Source organism: Mugil cephalus, chromosome 23, assembly GCF_022458985.1.
Source record: "Mugil cephalus isolate CIBA_MC_2020 chromosome 23, CIBA_Mcephalus_1.1, whole genome shotgun sequence".
NCBI lineage: Eukaryota > Metazoa > Chordata > Actinopteri > Mugiliformes > Mugilidae > Mugil > Mugil cephalus.
The window spans coordinates 10,836,569-10,856,016 of NC_061792.1; the positions used below are offsets into that span (position 1 = coordinate 10,836,569).

The window sequence follows — 19,448 nt, forward strand, 5'->3', positions numbered from 1 at the left end:
CCACTGATCAAAAACCTGATGACTGAGAATCACAGAACGTCCACATGTCTCAATCCTAAGTTTTTTCTACATAACTAGTTTCATTAATGTCTCCTCTCTGCTGCTGGACACTGATACAAACAACTGATCTGGAAATGAAAATAATTTGAAGCAGATAATTTCCTTTTAAAGCTCAAGAATGGATTTCTCTTCTTTGAGCTGGGTTCATGTTTTGGTTCTTGTGAGTCTGGTTTCTGTTGTATCCTGGCAGATGGAGAGAAATCCTCAGTTTATCAGGTTTAAATAAGGAAGAGATGAAACTTATCAAAGTCCAACAGAAATATCATATCATACATAAACCCAGAAAGCCTCTGACATCACACAGTAACCTAGTCTAAAGGTGCTGCTTGTGTTACCAGTCGATGATGACAACATGAATTTTCCTCAGTTATTTCAGCAGAGACGTATTGTGACTCTATAGTAGCAGGATTTACTCAGAAGTACATCTGACCATGATGTTAATTTTAAATTAATTTATAACTTACTTCTTCACAGTCGAAGGTTCTCGTCCTTTAAAAGTAATGGCAACACCCTTTGATCGATCACTCTTCATAGACACACAGCTGGGTTCAGGTTTCTGCTGCTTCCTGGTGGATTGAGAGAAATTCACTAATTATCAACATTCAACAAAGTCTGAAGCTTCACACAATGAACATAGTATTTCACATATGAACTCCAGAGGACAGTTATTATTTCTTTACTTCTTTACAGTTGAAGGTTCTTGTCCTTTAAAGTTAATGATGGCTTCTTTTGATCGATCACTCTTTATAGACACACTGCTGGGTTCAGGTTTAAAGTCGTCAGATTCTTCTCTCTGATGACTCCTAGGAGACAAACATGAAAAACATTACCTCACAGTTACTGAAGCTGCTATAAAACTAGAAAGAGCAGATCGCTGTGGACCAATGGACCACTGAGACCAGCTGAAACCTGACTGAACACAAGGGGTGCGTCTCACTGATGTTGTATTCTTGTAACATTATCTCACCTTTTCTCAGATTAAATGTTGTTGTTTAAAATGCTGTTCTCCACTCAGAGTGGATTTAGAGGGAGGGACTCCTCCTCTCTGTCCTCACACTGATCCATGCTGCTGGATTCAATCAGCTCACACACACTTTCTACCTTCACTGCAGAGGAAACACAAATCATTCACCTGAACATCAATCTTGACATCATTTCTGCTGTTAAAACATCAGCTGCTCCTCCAGTGTCTGGTTCTTATTTTCTGATTCATACAGTGTCAGTGGATGAAGTCAGACAGTGACTCTACTATCAGCTGTTGTTCTACTATCAGTCCACTAGATGGAGACATGAAGCTGTAGAAATGAAAAGCAGTTAAACAGACACAGACTCTGACACCACATCAAGAACTTTACGTTTTATTTCGATTTTAATGAGACGACGGTTTCATACCCAGAAATTAAAATAAAATACAGTTTGTGTTCTGAGGAAAGTAAATGAAAATCAGCTGATCATCATCATTTTGTTTGATTCCAGAGAATCATTGATCTAAAAATAACAAAGACTGAAAGAGCAATGCAAGGTTATAAATGAAATAAGAAGTGAACATCTTCTACAAACATTACTGAGCAGAAACAAACTGTAAAGTTACTGAAGACAAAGTTAAAGTCTGAAACAAACTAAACTTTTGAGTTTTAAAACCTTCAAGTGACATTAACTCGTGTGAAGAGGCAAAGTTATTACTTTTACTCACTGAACACATCTGTCAATAAGTCGACTTTATTCTCCAGCAAAATCAACGTGGGTTTGTTGATGCTGTAGTCATGGACAGTATGAAGCTTCTCACATTATTCAAACTAGAGATTAACATTTCATTAAAGCTGCAGTTATGATCACATAAATGGATGATGTTAATTGAAGCCTTCTGGAAACACTCGTCTGATAGTTTCTATGTTGTAGGAAAAGACAGTCTGCAGTGTTATATTTAAACAACACATTATGACGCCTTTCCTTCATAAATATTCAGTGACTGACTCCAGATCAAACAGGTCACTGATGGGATTTAGTGCTGAAACAGTGAACTGTAAGAAAACCAACATGACATGAAGCTACAGTGATAGAAAAACAAATCCCTATCTTTTCTCTTTGTGAGTCATCAAATGTCCCAATGGAGAAACTGTCCTAATGCTCATTACTGGGAGGACAGATTATTAGGAACAGTCCAACCTGAAGGATTCAGCAGCAGAAAGATTAAATGTCCCATTTCCCCTGAACGTTCCTTGAATGATAAACTGAAGACAGCAGTAAGATGTCGACTAGTTCATCTGTTCATCTTCTGCTCTGTTTAGAAAATACTTCAGATCATGTCAAACAATATTCTGGTGAATATTAAGAAGGTTCTTCATCAGAAATGTTATCGGGGAAACACGTTATTATGACGAATAAGTCATCTAAACTAGATTAATCTGAAGCGGAGTGATGTCCTTTCCCCCCACCAAATTGTTTCCCAAGATAAAGAACACACCCCCAACAGGAAACTCATCACTGACAACGACAACAACAGGCAATAAAATGACAGACTGAGATGCTGCGCTGTCCCTCAGAATAACGACAGGAACTTTTGGACCACCAGCATCAACAAAACCGCCCCCTTCATGACAAAGGGCAAAAACACATCATCCAGCTCCGGCGAAGACTGCTCAGGAGAGGAGCGTGAGAGAGATGGACTGGGAACACTGGGAGACTTACCCAATGATGTCTCGGTTTTTGACAAACTAACAGCTTTTTTTAACAGGCCTGTCTTTTTTGTTCAACGCAAAACAGTAATTAACTGTATGTCCAAGCTTCTTGCAAAAGAAACAAACCCTGTCACTCTCCTCAAACCCCACACTCTCCCTGCCCACTGACCTCACACTCTCATCTCCACTCACTTTCTGTGGCACAGGGGACCTGGGCGCAGAGAAGCTGCGTCCCAGAGAGGTCTGCGGTCTATCATAACTGTCCCTATGCGTCAGAACACACTCACCAGCAATCACCACAGCCTCAGAGACTTTCAGCACTTCATGGTCATTAATGTGTGTCACAACTCGTTCAGGTAAACAATTCCTAAAGTCTTCCATAAGAACCAACTCATGCAGGGCAACAAAATCAGAAACATGCAGAGAACGACACCTACGACCAAACATCACTCCCCTCTTATGACCACATTCCACGTATGTCTATTCTTCTGACTTCCTAAAGAGCCGAAACCTCTGGCGATATGCCTCAGGCACCAACTCGTATGCCCTCAGCACCGCCTCTTTAACACGATCATAATCCAGGCTCAGATCCGACTCTAAAGACACGTAAGCGTCCTGGGCCACACATTGCAAAAGCAGAGGCCACACACACTTGGGCCAATGCAAGGTGGTAGCTACACATTCAAACAGGGTGAAATACTTGTCAGCATCTTTGTCATGAAAAGACAGAACAAAACGGATTCATTTGTTGATGTCAAAATCACTGGAGGAGGGGGGACACTGAGACAGAGGAGACTGTTGTTAGTCTAATTCCTTCAGATGAATCTGCCTCTTCGTTTCCTCCTCCATCTTCCGCACCTCCAGGTCACCAAACAACTCTTTCTCCCTCAAATCCAGGAGGCACATCTCAGTCTCCAACTCCTTGAGACGGACCTCTTCACCCACATCTAAACCTGCATCCACCCTCTGCACTGTCACTTCACTCAAAACACCCTTTTTAGTCAACACAGATAAAAGTTCAGCTTTCATAGCTTGTTTCTTCACCTGCTTAGACACAGGAACGTCAAGAACCCTTGCCAAGGAAATGAACTGCTCTTTAGTGCAAGAATGGAACAGTTCCAGCATCGGAGGAGCAACAAACTCCTCAGCATCAAACTCCATCATGAAACGAACCACACTGACCAGACAAGGGTGAGAAGAAAACAAACCGCCCACAAATCTACTCCTTCAAAATACCACCCAGGAGGACAAAAACAGCAGCACCACAAAAAAAACACGGTGCACAAGTGTGCCGGTGAAAACAAACAACCACACTAGGATGTCTATGTACACAGCAATCCACACAAAACAGCCTATCCTGAATGACAGTGCCAACACCAACATCACGACACACAAATTCAATCGCATTATCTGGGTTTCTCAATCGGATAATGAGAACTCCGATTTTAATTGGAATAACAAGTTTACATGCACTTAAATTCTCTTGTTATAGTCCGATTAAGGCGATAATTCGTTTTTTTTTCATGTGCATGTAAACGCACCGATAAAAATCATTAGTAGAAGTAGCGTGAACATTACGTACAAGATTAAAAAATGTAGCTGCTGAAACTAAGCTGATGTTAAAGAGTTAAACATTATAAACGGAGTTTACACAGAGAAAAATATCTGTGACACAGCGGAGGTGAAAGTGAAAGTAACTTTAGACTTAAACCTGAGGCTGGATCCAGATTAATGAAGATTTAATCATTTAATTTAATCTGATCATCATACTGTTTGAATCCAGTGAATCATTAATCTAATAATAATGTAGACTGATCTTCAAACAGAGTGATACAAACTTAATCATGAAATAAGAAGTGAACATCTTCTACAAACGTTACAGAGCAAAAACAAACATTAAAGTTACTGAAGACAAAATTAAAGCTTTAAACGAATCAAACTTACAGTTTATTTAACCAGTCCAGAGAGATGAAGAAGACTCCACTCCAACCTGAACACTGAACAGGTGAGTTGGTTACTTCCTAGAATGAGGCAGGTTTTTACCTGTGATAGAGACAGGACATGTTAGACAGGTTTATCCCTCAACATGTCTGTTCTTGATTCATGATCTTCTGTATCAGTGTGTTCAGGTTTCAGTTTAAGGAGTTTAATAATAATATTTACAAAACTTACAACATTATTTCCTGATAATTATATTGATATTTCACAGGGAATATTTTTACTCTTGATACTATAACTACATTTTCATGTTAACACAGATTGTCAGTGCAGGACTGGAGTATTTTACCAAAGTAAATGATGTGAATAAATCCTCAGTGTAACTAAGCTGTCTGCTGTGAAGGATTCAGTTTTTTCCTCCTCATTATAAACAGACATAATGTTGACTGACGGCTTCTGGAAACGCTCGTCTGATAGTTTCTATGTTGTAGTAAAACACAGTCTGCAGTGTTATATCTAAAAAACTTGTTTAAGTTGCTTTTCATTCATAAATATTTAGGTTATTGGTGGGATTTGGTGGTGAAACAGTAAACTGCAAGAGAGTCCACAACATGACAGTCAGTGACAGGTAGATACAGTGGTAGAAAAATATGTCAAAATATTAGGAACAGCGATCACTGGCCTCTAGTGGTCACTGTCAGTAACTACAACTGTCCACATCCAATAATACTTTCACTGCAGTGTTGTCAATGACAATGACTGAGTTGTTTGTTTCCACATTTTTATTGGAGTTTGTACCAAAAGAAATATTAAAGACTTTATATGTTGAATGAACGATATTTATTCTACTCCTGTAAATTTTGGTCACTTTCAGAATATGATTCTCCATAAAAAAAAATGTATTCAGCTCAGTTAATTATTTGATAATTATAAAAAAAATAATGTGACATAATAATGATGTAGTACTTAAATTATTCACATATTCAAAGAATAAATAATCGACGAATAAATCCACAATAAATTAATCTTTAGTTATGGCCTGAAATGAAATGAATAAAACCAGCTACCAAAGAAAAACGTTTATAAGTAAAAATAAAATAAACTATTTTCTCATTTTTACTTTTGCTATGTACATTTTCCTGACAACTTTCAAAGTTTGTGGACACACAGGCAAACATATCACCTGACAGTTTCAATAAAGAAAACAAATATATGAAATGAAGGGAGTAGGTTTGATTGTGACATTGTTGGGGAGACACAAAAATTCTCCAAGGCAGCACTCCTGAAAGTTGATGTTACTTTTGCATTTGTAAAGATGATTTCACATGATGTAAAGTAGATCAAGCAAATGATCATAGTCAGAAAAACACAGTGAGTAATGGACATGTTTCATTCATATCTGAGTACATAAGGAGAAGAAAACCCTGAGGATATAAATGAAGCAACATTTGAACAAGCAGATTAGTGTCCACTGGTTGTTATTCAGATCATCATCACACTAACATTTGTCCCTGTGATGAATCTCAAGACTAACACATCCATCATTATTTGACCTCACCTGTGAATTTCCATTTCCAAGGCCTGAACATGTTGACAGCTCACACTTTCTGTTGTGGATAAATGCGCTGCTGCCTCCTTTCCTGTGCAAGTAGCAGCAGGTTGCAAGTAGCTCCAAGCAGATGGAGTGACAGCGGGGACGGCCAATCACATGTTAGTGGAAAACTGGGATCAGAGAGCGACGTTTAGATCAGAGGCGGAACTTGTAGCAGAGACAGACTGTTAACGCTTTGTGTGCTGTAATTATTAACTAAACACTATGGACAGGTTGAGTGATGATCCAGTAATGGCTGGATAATGGCAGGGATGTGTCCCTAGTGTCTCTACCCAATTCTACGGCCCTGTATGAAATGTACGAGTCACATTTAACTTTACATTTCATAATATTGACTTTTACAAGAATATAAGTTTTGTTTAATGAGTCTACAAATCAAAGACAACACTTTATTTTACAGCTAATCTGTCTTCCAGATAATTTCGTGGAACTTCCTAAAATTTCCTAAAAAAAAACAATAACACACAAACAACCAAAACCAACTCTAAACAATGACTCTGACCTGCTGAACATATTTGAATACATGTTGTTATTTTATTTATTTTATTTTTCTTATCTTCTTACCTCCTTTTTCTATAGATACAGCTTTTCTATAGAGATCCAGGACCTGTCGGCTTGAAGTCACAAATGAACCCATAATAATTTAAGTTTTTTAGTCTCTTGCTGTTATATATCAACAACTTCTACAACTTGCCAACGATCTCTCAATCCTTTGAGGGAGATTAGGTATAAAATATATAGAAAATAACCAGATTTTATTATCGTAGATTCTTCTCTCTAGGTGAAGTCTTCTTTGATTTCACATACGATCAAATACTGATTGACATTGTCATCAGCAAGTAGGAAACGATCATCATTAATGAATATAAACTGTATGAATGCATGTAAAGTCCAACACCCCTGCTACAATACCTCACTATGTACAGTCCACCTCCCCCTTCCTTAAATCTAGTTGGAATCGTCCACTTCCTGTTTGCCAGTCTGGCCTCCTACCTGGACAGGTGTGGATGGAGCACATGGAACAAACATTTGGGTAATTTGAATCTGTGAATGAATGAGACTGAATGTGAATGTTTATTTCTCTGAGTTCACCTGAAATCCTTCAACTCAGACATTTACCAGTGAAATCATTTCAGAAAACATTCAAATCCATTGATACCATCCAAACCAGTTTGGTGAAGAAGGCCAGGACGTCATGTTCCTCTGTCCCTAAAACACCACCAGCTGGAAATGTGATGATGAGAATCAAGTAACAACAGGAAAACACAACTAAAGAGACACAGAGACAGACGCTGCTCCACGATGAAAGACTAAAGTTGGGATGTTTTGTTTAACGTTTGAATTCTCTGGTATTGTCTCAACAAACCTTTAGTCTTTAATCAAGCAGCAGTAGTTGACTAGTAGTTGAAACCACTATAGTACAAAGGCCAGAATGCCCCCCTCCCTCCTCTACCAGTTCAACCACCTCTACTGGCCCCTCCCACTGAGAGGCTTATTCTTACAATGATAAAGTTCTGTCAACTACCTTAAATAAAACGGAAAGAAAAACCAATAACACGTTCATCAATACACCTTTGTTCATAATTATTGACTAAAAATTTATCTTTAAATCTATTTTCAAATCTAATCTAAAATGGTATAAAAATAGTTAATAGTTGTTCAGGAGAGATGGAAGCCAAGAAAGACGAATAAAACACCTCCCTATGTAAAGCAAAATGTATCTACACATGGAAAGTAAAATTAAACTACAAATAATATATTAAAAAGTAAAGAACAACAATTCATTATCTATAAAACAACATTAAATAAAATATATAGATGATTTAAAAAGCTACAAATCTTGACTGGAGAGTCACATTTTCAATAGTTTTTTAAACAAACAAACAACTTTTAGATAAACTGTGAATAAGAAAGGTCCTCTGTGTTTAAAGGTTATTAATTAAGATTTATGCTAAATAAAACTCTTTGCAATGATGTGAATGAATGTCTGAGGAAAACTGAAAAAAAGTATGAAACGTGAACGACAAATTACAAGAAAGAAGAACAAACTTATTAATAAACAGGTTTGGAGTTAAATTTTCTAAATAGAGGAGGAGAAGAATCATTATTCTTGGAAAAACTAATCATTTTAAACATTTCTTCTGGATAAATTTAATCTTGTTGAGAAAAGTTGAACGTACGGTGTTAAATAAATAAATAAAGACAAATGAAACTATAAGTTAAAACAGGTCAAAGGTCAAAGTGATGATGGAAAAACTTAATTAATTAATAGAAAAATTAGATGATGCCTTCTTGAAAACTCGGAAATTCTATACTCCAACTCGGAAATTTCAGACTTCTGATATCATAACGTTCATGTTTCAGGTTAACTCGACAAAAATTAGTTTGGTTTGTTGTTACCGTTTGTTGAACATTTAAATATGTGCAGACGCTATTTTTATTTTTATTTTAGCAGCAGTCATTTCTGAATTTGACGACTCAGAGCTCATTTTTCCCAAGTTGTCCTGAATGCAGCATCAGCATCTCGACCCCCATAAATAAACCAACATTTCTATTCATTACTATTTCAAACAGTTTTAAAATGACCTCACCTACACCTGCCACATCTCTATGGAGTCAAAGGTCACAACTTTCTTCAACATCTGTTTTTGTTGCAGCCTCACTTTTAGGTTTTGTTCTAACCCCCAGTTTCTATCACTCCAGAACATTGGGAGAGGACACGGCCTCCACCCTCACAGACCACAGTGGTATTACGTATTAGGACATTTTTCTCACATACTGTACTTTTACTTATTCATGGCAGTAACAGATGGTAATAATCTAGTGACATTCGTAAATGTTGTTGGTTTCGTTCTAACCTCCTACTTCTATCACTCCAGAACATCAGGAGGAGACACGGCCATGATGGTTTCACCCAAACAACAGGAACTAGACAACAACAACAGCCTATAGGTAGAGTATGTTACATTACTATTAAAACTCATTTAACATGAGTCATTACAACAAATCACAATAATCCAAGATGGCTTCCTCCACAGTAAAACTCCTGCTCATAGAGTTTTTTATATATATATATACTCTATTACTATTTTATGATAGTAGAGTAACAGGTAGTAATAAAATGAATGTATAATATGAAAATGAAGAGATAATGAAGGCCCTCCCCCCCTCTGCAGACTCCTCCCATGAATCCCTCCCCCTATGCTGACTCCACCCTAAGCCTAACTCCTCCCACCACACACTGACTCCACCCACTAGCCACTCCTCTCGACTGACTCCTCCCCTACAGCCCCTGGCTCCTCCCACCACACACTGACTCCACCCACTAGCCACTCCTCTCCCTACATTAACTCCCCCCCCCCACTGCACCTGGCTCCTCCCACCTCACCTTTGACTCCTCCCATTAACCCACTAGCTCCTGCTCTCTGCTGACTCCTCCCCCCCTCACTGTAAAACTCCAGCTGCTCTTAGTTATGGGAGACATAACCCCATCCTTCTACCTCTCAGAAACCACGGGGAGGACACGGCCCCCCCCGCGCCTGCTACCACAGGACCCGCCCTGATGATCCAGGCCCCCGACAACGGGTGGGATTCGAACCAATCTCCTGCGACTTCCAGCCGCGGTTGAACCGCCACACGCCACCGAGAACCCTTCACACTTGGACCTTCTCTCTGAGCGCTTTTGTCATCGTCACTTTGGACTTTGGACTTTAAAAGTCACGACTGTCATAAGATTTGAACCCATGACTTAAAAAGTTTCAACCACTCATTCAACTCTCTGAGCTATTTAACTGCAAGTTTCTAGTCTTTCATTGACATTTTCCATCTCTTTCTTTGGATGTTGATCTTCAAAAGTCACAACTGTCATAAGATTTGAACCCATGACTTCACACTCACCATAGACTCTTCTAACAGTCTGAGCTATTTGTCCACATGTTCCTGGTCTTTCTTGGAACTTTTCAGTCTCTACTTTGAGTGTTGGACTCTAAAATTCAAAGACTACGATAGGATTTGAACCTACATCTTCAGAACCTCCAAGAAGTCCTCTACCAGCCTGAGCTATCTCACCACACATGTTCTCACTCTTCCTGGAGCTTTTCTGTTTGTTTCTGTGGTTGATTAAATCTAAAAGTTCTCATGGGGGATTGAACACATGTCTCAAAAACATTAATGAACTGACCTAACACCTTAGGCCACCAGAGAAAAGCTGCTATGTTCACATTATATCAGGGTTTTTTAGTCTTTTCTCTGGATGTTGGACATTAAAATAAAAAGTAAACTGTCCACGGATCAAACCAACAACCTCCCAGTCCTTAGAGGAAGACTCTAACCACTTGAGCCACTGAACCAGAGACAACCACACATCTACTTTTGCATCTTTTCAGTCTTTCATCTTGGTATTAATATTTAAAATGGATTGAACCATCCAGAGCTTGAACCCAAACCTTCAGAACCTCTGAGGAAAGACTTAACATCATGAGCCACGACCCCAGCAATGTTGCGATGCTTTAAACTTTAAAAGCATTTTAGTTTTTCCTCTGTCACATAGAGAATAAAATGTAGAAAGCAGAGCTCTGGATTTGATCCACTGGTTTCAGACTGAGAGACAGAACCACAGCTGATCTCACTGAGCTACTCTTCAACCTGGATGTGCAGCTTTTTGTTGCTGTGTTCATTGTTCACTTCCCTCAGAAGCAACAACATAAAGAAGTCAGTAACCTAGAGTTGAACCTAGGACGTAAGAACAAGGAGGAGTTACTAGGACGTCTCACCTCACTGAGCTATTCACAAAGTTTAACCAAAGGAAGTTTGTCTTTAGATTTCTAGATCACCAGCCTCAGAACCAGCTCATCCTTCTCTACTGGGTTTTCTCTTCTCACTAAATGAGTCATAAAGTCTCTTTGAGGATCAGTGTTAGTGGATGTGGACAGTTGTAGTTTCTGACACTGACCACTGGAGGGCAGTGATGGTGATAGTTTAAAAACACTTCCTGTCCTCTGGGTTCATTAAATCGTTCAGGATCAGGAGAAACTCTGATTTATTTGAGCTTCATCACTCCTCCTCCTCCTCCTCCTCCTCCTCCTGCTGCTGAAGGTAAAACCGTTTCTCTGGTTCCTCTCCTTTAGTCTGGTGTCAGTGTTTGTGTTGATCAACAGGCTGCGTTCACCTGCGCAGGTGAGTGTGTTTTCAGAGCAGTGAGCCTCCTCCTGCCTCTGACTCACCAATTCACTGGTTAAAGAGTCAAAACAGACTCTGCAGACTGACCTGCTGCTTCCTCTCAGCCTCAGTGTTCACCACTAAGTCACAGTTGATCAACTCACTGGAGAAACGTGGAAGAAACACGCGGACAGAGGCAACGTGTTGCTGCTCAGCTGTCTCCGTTTCCTGATCAGTCCGCTGCGTTCAGGACAAATCGGACATTTCAGATTCTCTGGTCAAATCCAGCTGCATTTAGAAAAATAATTAACTGACAAAATAAATGTTGATTTAAAGACGTTTTTCTGTATTTTATCAACAATTAAAGTATCTGATGCACAAAGCTGTTGAAGTGTTCACTGTAGAAACAAACCTGTCAGTTCAGTCTGTTACTGATAATCTCAAATGATAGAAACATGGGTGATTTTTAAGATCAGTTGGAGCTTTGTTTAAATGTGCTGCAAAAATATAAAGAAAACTGAAAACATATAATGTGTCGTCCAACAGAAACTTGAACATTTAGTTCGTATCTGTGTGTAAATAAGAAGAATAATGTAGAAGGAGTTGGTCTATGAGTTAAAATGTTGAGGCTCCTTCTGTAAAAGCAGCTATAATTAGATAAACAGTGTCTCTAATATTTTGGACTTTACATACGTTAACTTTTCAACAGGAACAAATGATGAAGGTCTGAGGTTGACTCCACATGGAACCTCCTCCTCTAGTTTGTTTGTGTGTGTTCACGTCATTTAGACTGAGTTCAGTCATTTTTCACATGTGAATCCAGGACGTGTCGTCCTTCTTTTTATTTTTCAGATGAGTTTCCAGATGAAAACTGAAGATGAGTCGTGGTCTGACTTGGTCTCCTTCTCATCCTGAACCTTTCCTCAGAGCTGGTCTCATCATGAGCTTCACAGAGAAACCTTCTGACTTCAGGTCAGCACAGTCACCTCAGAAACAGCAGAGAAACTAAGACTCACTTTCTTTGGACACAGTTATTTTTATTAAATGATAAAATGTTCTTCCACAGTGATTCCTCGCAGGAAACTGTATTAAAATGTGATTTATTGTTTTTATGGTAAAATAAAATCTTTTTATCAAACTAAAGAGTGATTATTTTTTTTCCTAATATTTTGTCCCTGTTGTTAAACTGGTGGTTTTGTGGTGAAACATCAGTGTGAGGCTTTAAAAGGACGTTTGTGTGTCGTCCACCGTGTCTCTCAGGTGTGGTGGTGAAGTTTTGGAGGTTGTGTGTTCAGCTCCAGGTCAGACAGTGACTTGAAGGAAGTCCTCCTCACCCAGAGGAAGGACGGCCCTCACCACCTGAGTGGTTTCAGAGAAAGAGTCGTTCATCTGACTCGTCCCAGTCATTTGAGTCAGGAGTTGACGGTTCGGATGTGAAAATCTCAGGAAAATGTGAAGGTCGGGACTTGAACCCCGACCTCCTGATATCAAACCCTTTACTTTACCTCTACACTAAAAACCCAGAGCCCGCTGGCGCCTGCCTGGAGCTGGGTAGTTGCCTTTTTTCAGCTTTTGGCCACTTCAACCAGAAATAGAAGTTAAAAATTTTATGTTTTACCTCGAGAAGTAGCTCGGTGCGTTAAAAAGCAGCCTCCAAATCTGGAGGTTGCGGGTTCGAGACCAAGTTTTATAAATAAGCTTGTATCTTTGTCATTGTAAAAATAAAAGAAGTCTCGGTGGAACTCGAACTCACAACCTCTGTATCTCCAACCCTTCTTCTTGCTCCCTGAGCCACTTTCTCACACTTTGCCATCATTTTTTGGTATATTTGTCATCTAATTTTGAGGAAATTTTTCAGATTTTAGAAAAAATAAAAAAGTTGGCTCCGCCTCCCACAGACTCCGCCCCTCTGAGGAGCCGTTCAGCTCTTGATTCAACTCCCGACTCACTGAGCCGTTCAGTCAGTGACTCCCTCAACCTGAAGACTCTCAACCTCAGACTCTCCTCTGGACTCTGGAGAAGCTTTGAGTGTTGGACCAGTGAAGCAGCTGAAGACTGAAGACACAATCTCTCAGTGTTTTTACAGCCACTAACCCTCCACCTCCAAATGTCTGAACCTTCTAACAGTCACAGCTCTTTGAGCTCATGTGGAGATCTTTAGTTTAACTTTGATTTAAATTCACACGAGCAGAAGAAGTTTTCTTAGAGTTTCATCTATGAATTAAATCTTTTCTTCACTGGACAGATTCCTGAATCTCAACATTATCAAAGACCTGAACACTTTAAAGCCACAGAAACACAGAAACACATCCAGCAGCTTTTTCTTTCTTTTATTAAATATGTAAATAACTGCACAACTTTTCGCGTGTGACAGATTCTTTGGAGCAAAACAACAAGAGTTTACACACAACGTCTGATTAGTTACAGCATCAAATGTTTGAAGCACTCAACAAGGAAAACATTTCAGATTTATGAAAATATGATTAAAAAACTATTGAAAATGAAATGAGTTCATTCGTTTTCGCTGCAGATCCTTAATTCCTACAAAGCTAAAATATACAGAAAGATGAATGAAAACTAAGCTACTTAGAGTACATACAGTGATATAATATGAAAACATGTACTAACATGAGGAGGAGCTTTTACACTGGAGAGGAGCAGGGACCTGGTTTCTAATGTTCTTCTTCACTCTACAGTTTCTTAATGTTGTTTGCTGTTCATCAGGATTTCTGGTTGACATTTAGATTTTCTCAGGAGGGATTTCTCCACCTGAATCTTTCCCTCAGATCCTCCCGTCCAGGTTCTTGTCGTGGTGTCGTACTGAGGGCTGCTCTGGTTGTGGTGATCCATCAGCATGTTCTCCACCTGCAGTAAACACACATCACGTCACTGTTCTTCATTTCACATCATTTACATTTAAATAAAAACGCACATCTCTGTTGTTCCAGGCTTGAAATATAAAACGTTGCGTGTCCACCTGTGATTTCTATGATAAACTGAGTGTCTTTAGGCTGCAGACTGCTGGTCAGACACAAACAAGGAAACAAAAAGATGACTTTACCATGAAGAACTGGAGGCTCCTGCTTTGGTTTTATATGGACATGTTCACATTTCTTCTCCATGTTACACTGATGACACGTCGTTTAATATAGTAGATAAATATTTGTAATGTCGTGTTTACCTGAACCGTGTTAATATTAAATTAATGCTCAAACCAGTTTATTTGGGATGAAGCAGGTGTAAAGCTACATAATATTTCTTCTTAACTTTAGCAAAACAACACAAGCTCCTCCTCTATTAGCTTTAAAGCTAACAGCTAAACACAAACAGGAAGTCAACTTTAACAAATAATATTACTGCACCTGGATATAACTCTCGATGTCTTCATGTCATTTTAGGACAAACAACATTAACTTGAGACCGAATTTACGTTACTAACTCAACATTAATCAGGTTAATTAACCAACACCTGTTCACTACTTCCGGTTTCTTCTTCTTCAACTTTAAAATGACCTGTAACAGAGATTTGTCTCCATCTGGCGGTGAAACGATGAACTACATAATGTCGCTTTAATAACGACGGAGAGAAACCATCACGAACACTGCCCTCCGGTGGTCACTGTCTGTAACTGTACTGTACTATTAAATTCATGCTCAAACCAGTTGATTTGGGATGAAGCAATGAAACGCTACATAATATTTCTGCTTAACTTTAGCAAAACAACACAAGCTCCTCCTCTATTAGCTTTAAAGCTAACAGCTAAACACGAACAGGAAGTCAACTTTAACACGAATTACTGTACCTGGATATAACTCTCAGTGTCTTCATGTCGCGTTTTACTTATTTGTTCCCTATACAGTGAGACCAAAGTCAGTTGCTAACTCAACATTAATCAGGTTAATTAATCAACACCATTGACTGATCAACACCTTTTCACTACTTCGGTTTCTTCTTCTACGAGAAGGAAAATGACCGGTGACAGTTTTCTCCATCTGGCGTGAAACGATGAACTACAAGATATTTCTTTAATAACGACCAGAGAACCATCACGATCCTGCCCTCCAGTGCCAACATCATTAAACTACAGCTAGCGCTAACAACATTAAAAAAATGTAAACTAGAACATGAACTGTAAAAAATGGAAAAATGAGAAACTGATCATTTAATCACAGAGAAAGGAAAGGGTCGGATTAAATAAGCTTCTTCCCTACTTCCTTTCTGACATTTATGTATAACATTGTTTTTGTAGTTTTTGGACTATTTGAGATTTCTTGTGTGTTCGAAGTAAAGTCTTCATCAATAAATAAGACATAAAACAACGTTTAATTTTATCGCACATCTGGGAAATGACTTGTCACAGTGGTGCAGATTTGTAACGAAAATATATACAAGCAATCTACAAACAATAAGAAGACATATGAATTTGTAAGAAGGTACAAAATACACCAGAATATGCAGCAATCTGACAGTCAGTATATACAGTGTGGGCAGGGAATTTCAAAAATACTAAAAAATTGTAATATAATATAAATTGCTAGGATCACAGTGCAAAAAAGCAGATTATTGTGCACAAGTTCTGATGTGGTTAAGTTGCTTCTCTTATTTTATTTTGCATTATTAGTAATATAGAGATCAACATAACTGATTAAGAACATGCAACGATGCATTAAGGACAAACCTAGAAGTGCCATATAATTAAGTCTTCAATGAGCCTTTAAGTTGTTTCTGAGGCACTGAGCCTTACTTTTAATCCGAGACTTTTTTAAATAACATCTCTTTAATCCAGTCAGTGAAGAGTGGAAGCACAACAAAGCAAAGTGTAGATGAAAGTTTGCACAATAACAACAATAGTTTATCTCCATCTCTGACAATGATACATAAAGCAGAGGCTCATGTGAAAACTGCAAATGAAATGAATGTTTGGTATGAAAAAGGAGTAAAATAAAACAGTACAATAAATACAGAATTGAAGAGACCCATTAGAATATAGAAAGACTGTTGATGCTAGGATGATTAATGTGTCCAATAATTTCAGGAAGAGGACTGGTCTTTACTTGTTGGTGTAATAGTTTGTGCAGCTCTGTTGAGATCATTAAACACTTGACTCCACCTCCCAGTAACATGGTCCAGTTCAGACGTTTTTGTCACTCTATAACACAAAGCTGCTGCTGATTCAACCTCTGGATCATCAGGACTCCGCTCACATACGTCTGTTCAACCGCCACCTGTAGAGAGAACATCAACAACAGTAGATAAATCAGTGTTTTACAGAAATCACTTCATCATCAGCAGCAACAAAATATACACAGTCCACAGAATTCTTGATCCTGAGAATATTTTTTTAACATGAAGGACAATATATAGGTTCCATTTACTATGAAATCTACTTAACTACTACTACTTAGTGAAGATTTCCAGCTGTTCCATTTCAATAAAGAGTCTGAGTGCGTTGATGAACATCTCATGTGTTTTTTCTGAAGCATCACTGACTAAAGAAACATAGAAGATATTTATTTTTCTGATGAAAACCAAATGACAGATATACAGATGTGAAGACTGGACCCTCAGCAGAGGTTCTGCTCTGTAGAAAGACTCACATGGGTACTAAATGTAATGATGGTTCTGTGATTTACAGGCTTCAGTCAGACTGATCTCAGAGCTGTGACAAAGATGAAACTGATCAGTTGTTGTTGAATTGTTTCAGTCTGCAAATTCTGTTGAAGAAATGTCAATTAGCAGCAGGATATGTGAGTATATGCTGAAGTAAATCTCTGTTACCAGCCTGCTTTTGAGGCTGTGCAGTATCTAGGTTCTGTATCACATGTTTTTATTAGCACCACATCACAACTTCACATTCATTCTGTACTAAATAAGCAGGAGATCTCCACAACACTGGAATGATACCTCAAGCATTCTGGAGTCCAGTGACAGCGTCTCCTCATCTGCAGAGGTTCACTTCTCCATGCCATATACATGCTAATGTGAACCAACAGAACTTTGTCATTCAAAGGTCACGCTAAGGCCTTTTATTTCAACTAATGTAGAGAACTAACTGTGAGTTTTTCTAGTGGCTCCAACAGCGCAACCGTCATAGTTCTTGATGTGTGACCCATAGCAACACAGCAAGAATAATTGATTAAAATTGCAACCAACACACAGAATCAGTCACGTCAACAACAAAACTCCCCCCGTGTGAGGCTCGAACTCCACGGACCTCAGATTATGAGACTGACGCGCGCCTACTGCGCCACGAGGCCCAAAAAACTGTCAAAATTGTGGATTTTTCGTACTTTCACATAGGGAATGGTTCGAATCCCTACCACGAGTTGAATGAACTCTGGTGTTGTTTTTTGTAAATCGTGGAAAAACTCCACGTAGCAGCGCCTAAAGGCCGGTTAGCTCAGATGTCAGAGCGTGGTGCTAAAAAACGCCAAGGTCATGGTACAAACCCCAATACTGGCCATCTGCAGGATCTCTTTTTCAAAGAAACCATCTTAAAAACCTATGCAAGATAATCATGATTGGTCACAGAGCTACATCCTGTAAGTTTGAACGAATTTGTTGCTGTACCATCTTAATTGATACTTTTCCTGGCTTCCAACAGTGACCCATCTGTGTGACCAAGGGATGCAATTGATATGTGTCTGACTCAGATCGGAGAACGAGGGTTCCAGTCCTTTTGTCATTGGTAACTTGAGTTTTTTTCGATGATGGCAGCCCAGACTGTTAGCATAAAAGAAGATACACCTACCATCATCATTACTGAAGTAGTGTCCATAGCCACAGACAGCAGATTAATTGATGTAACTTGCAACTCTACCACAAGAATCGGTCACATAACAACAAAAGTCCTCCCCGTTGTGAGGCTCGAACTCCACGACCTTCAGATTAATGATACTGACGCGCTGCCTACTGCGCCAACGAGGCCCAAAAAACTGTCAAAATCGTTGAGTTTTCGTGCTTTCACATAAGGGGAATGGTTCGAATCCTTTCGAGGTTGGAATTCACTGTCTATTGTTTGTAAATTGTCTGTTACTGCAGGTGTTCTTCGTACCGTACAGAATTCTTTCAGTCCGCAAATTTTTTTCACGAAATGTCAATTAGCAGCAGTATATGTGGGTGTATGCTGAAGTAAATCTATGTTACCAACCTGCTTTTGAGGCATATGACTGTTCTGCACACATCTTTTATATTAGCACCACAATCACTGACTTTATTTCATTCTGTACTAAATAAGCAGGAGATCTCCACAACCATATACATGAATACCGTTCAACAACAGAACTTGTACTGACACTTAAAGTCAAGCCAAACTCCTCTTCTAGTGTCAGCTCGGCTGGCTGAAATGGACCATCCACACTGTCAGTTTTAGTGCTTTTTTTTCCTTGACGTTTATAATCAGACAGAAATACCGTCTTAGTTGTGAGCAGAATATTCTTGTACATGGTTTTCCAAAACCAAATACAAAAAGAACAAACTTGTTCTTCCAGAAGAACTGAAAGATGACAGGATGACACAGAACAAGGGAAAAATAAGATTAACAGAAGACAGATCAATTCTCGAACTTAATTATACCCTAATAACATGAGTAATCATGTACTTCTTTCTATGTACAATTAAAGCCAAAAACACAACTAATGATTAATGGACAATCATCACCACATCCTTAACTGTGTATTTTTCAGTGGAGAACAGTTTATCATTAGTACATTTTCGGGCTACTATACACATTAAACTGGTCCACCATATTGTTCGGCCAGGTCTTTTTCTTCTCCTTTTTAATTGCACTGGTGTTGACATTTTTTCTTATAAGGTCTAAAATTCTTCCATATTGTTCAACAAGCAGCTCTGTTTCAGCGACGGTGAAGTAGGTGGTGCGTCCTGTCCCATTTTCCTGTCGGTGATTCTGGGATCGATCTCGTGGTCTTCTTAAGAATGAACGTTTAACACGCACTTTTCTAACAATCCACACCTGGCTGATTAAGCCGCTCTTTTTATCCAG

General features: G+C 38.9%; 1 long non-coding RNA gene and 1 pseudogene across 1 annotated transcript; both read right to left on the reverse strand.

Annotated features, from left to right (window-relative positions):
- LOC125001213 overlaps positions 1-3,899 on the reverse strand; it is a 30,905-nt pseudogene extending 27,006 nt beyond the window's left edge.
- Positions 3,900-13,759: 9,860 nt separating this feature from the next.
- On the reverse strand, positions 13,760-15,385 carry LOC125000822. Its single transcript, XR_007111397.1, has 2 exons — positions 15,249-15,385; positions 13,760-14,310 (listed from the first exon to the last, which is right to left on the reverse strand). It is a non-coding gene; the product is annotated as an uncharacterized LOC125000822 (long non-coding RNA).
- Between the last annotated feature and the right edge of the window lie 4,063 nt (positions 15,386-19,448).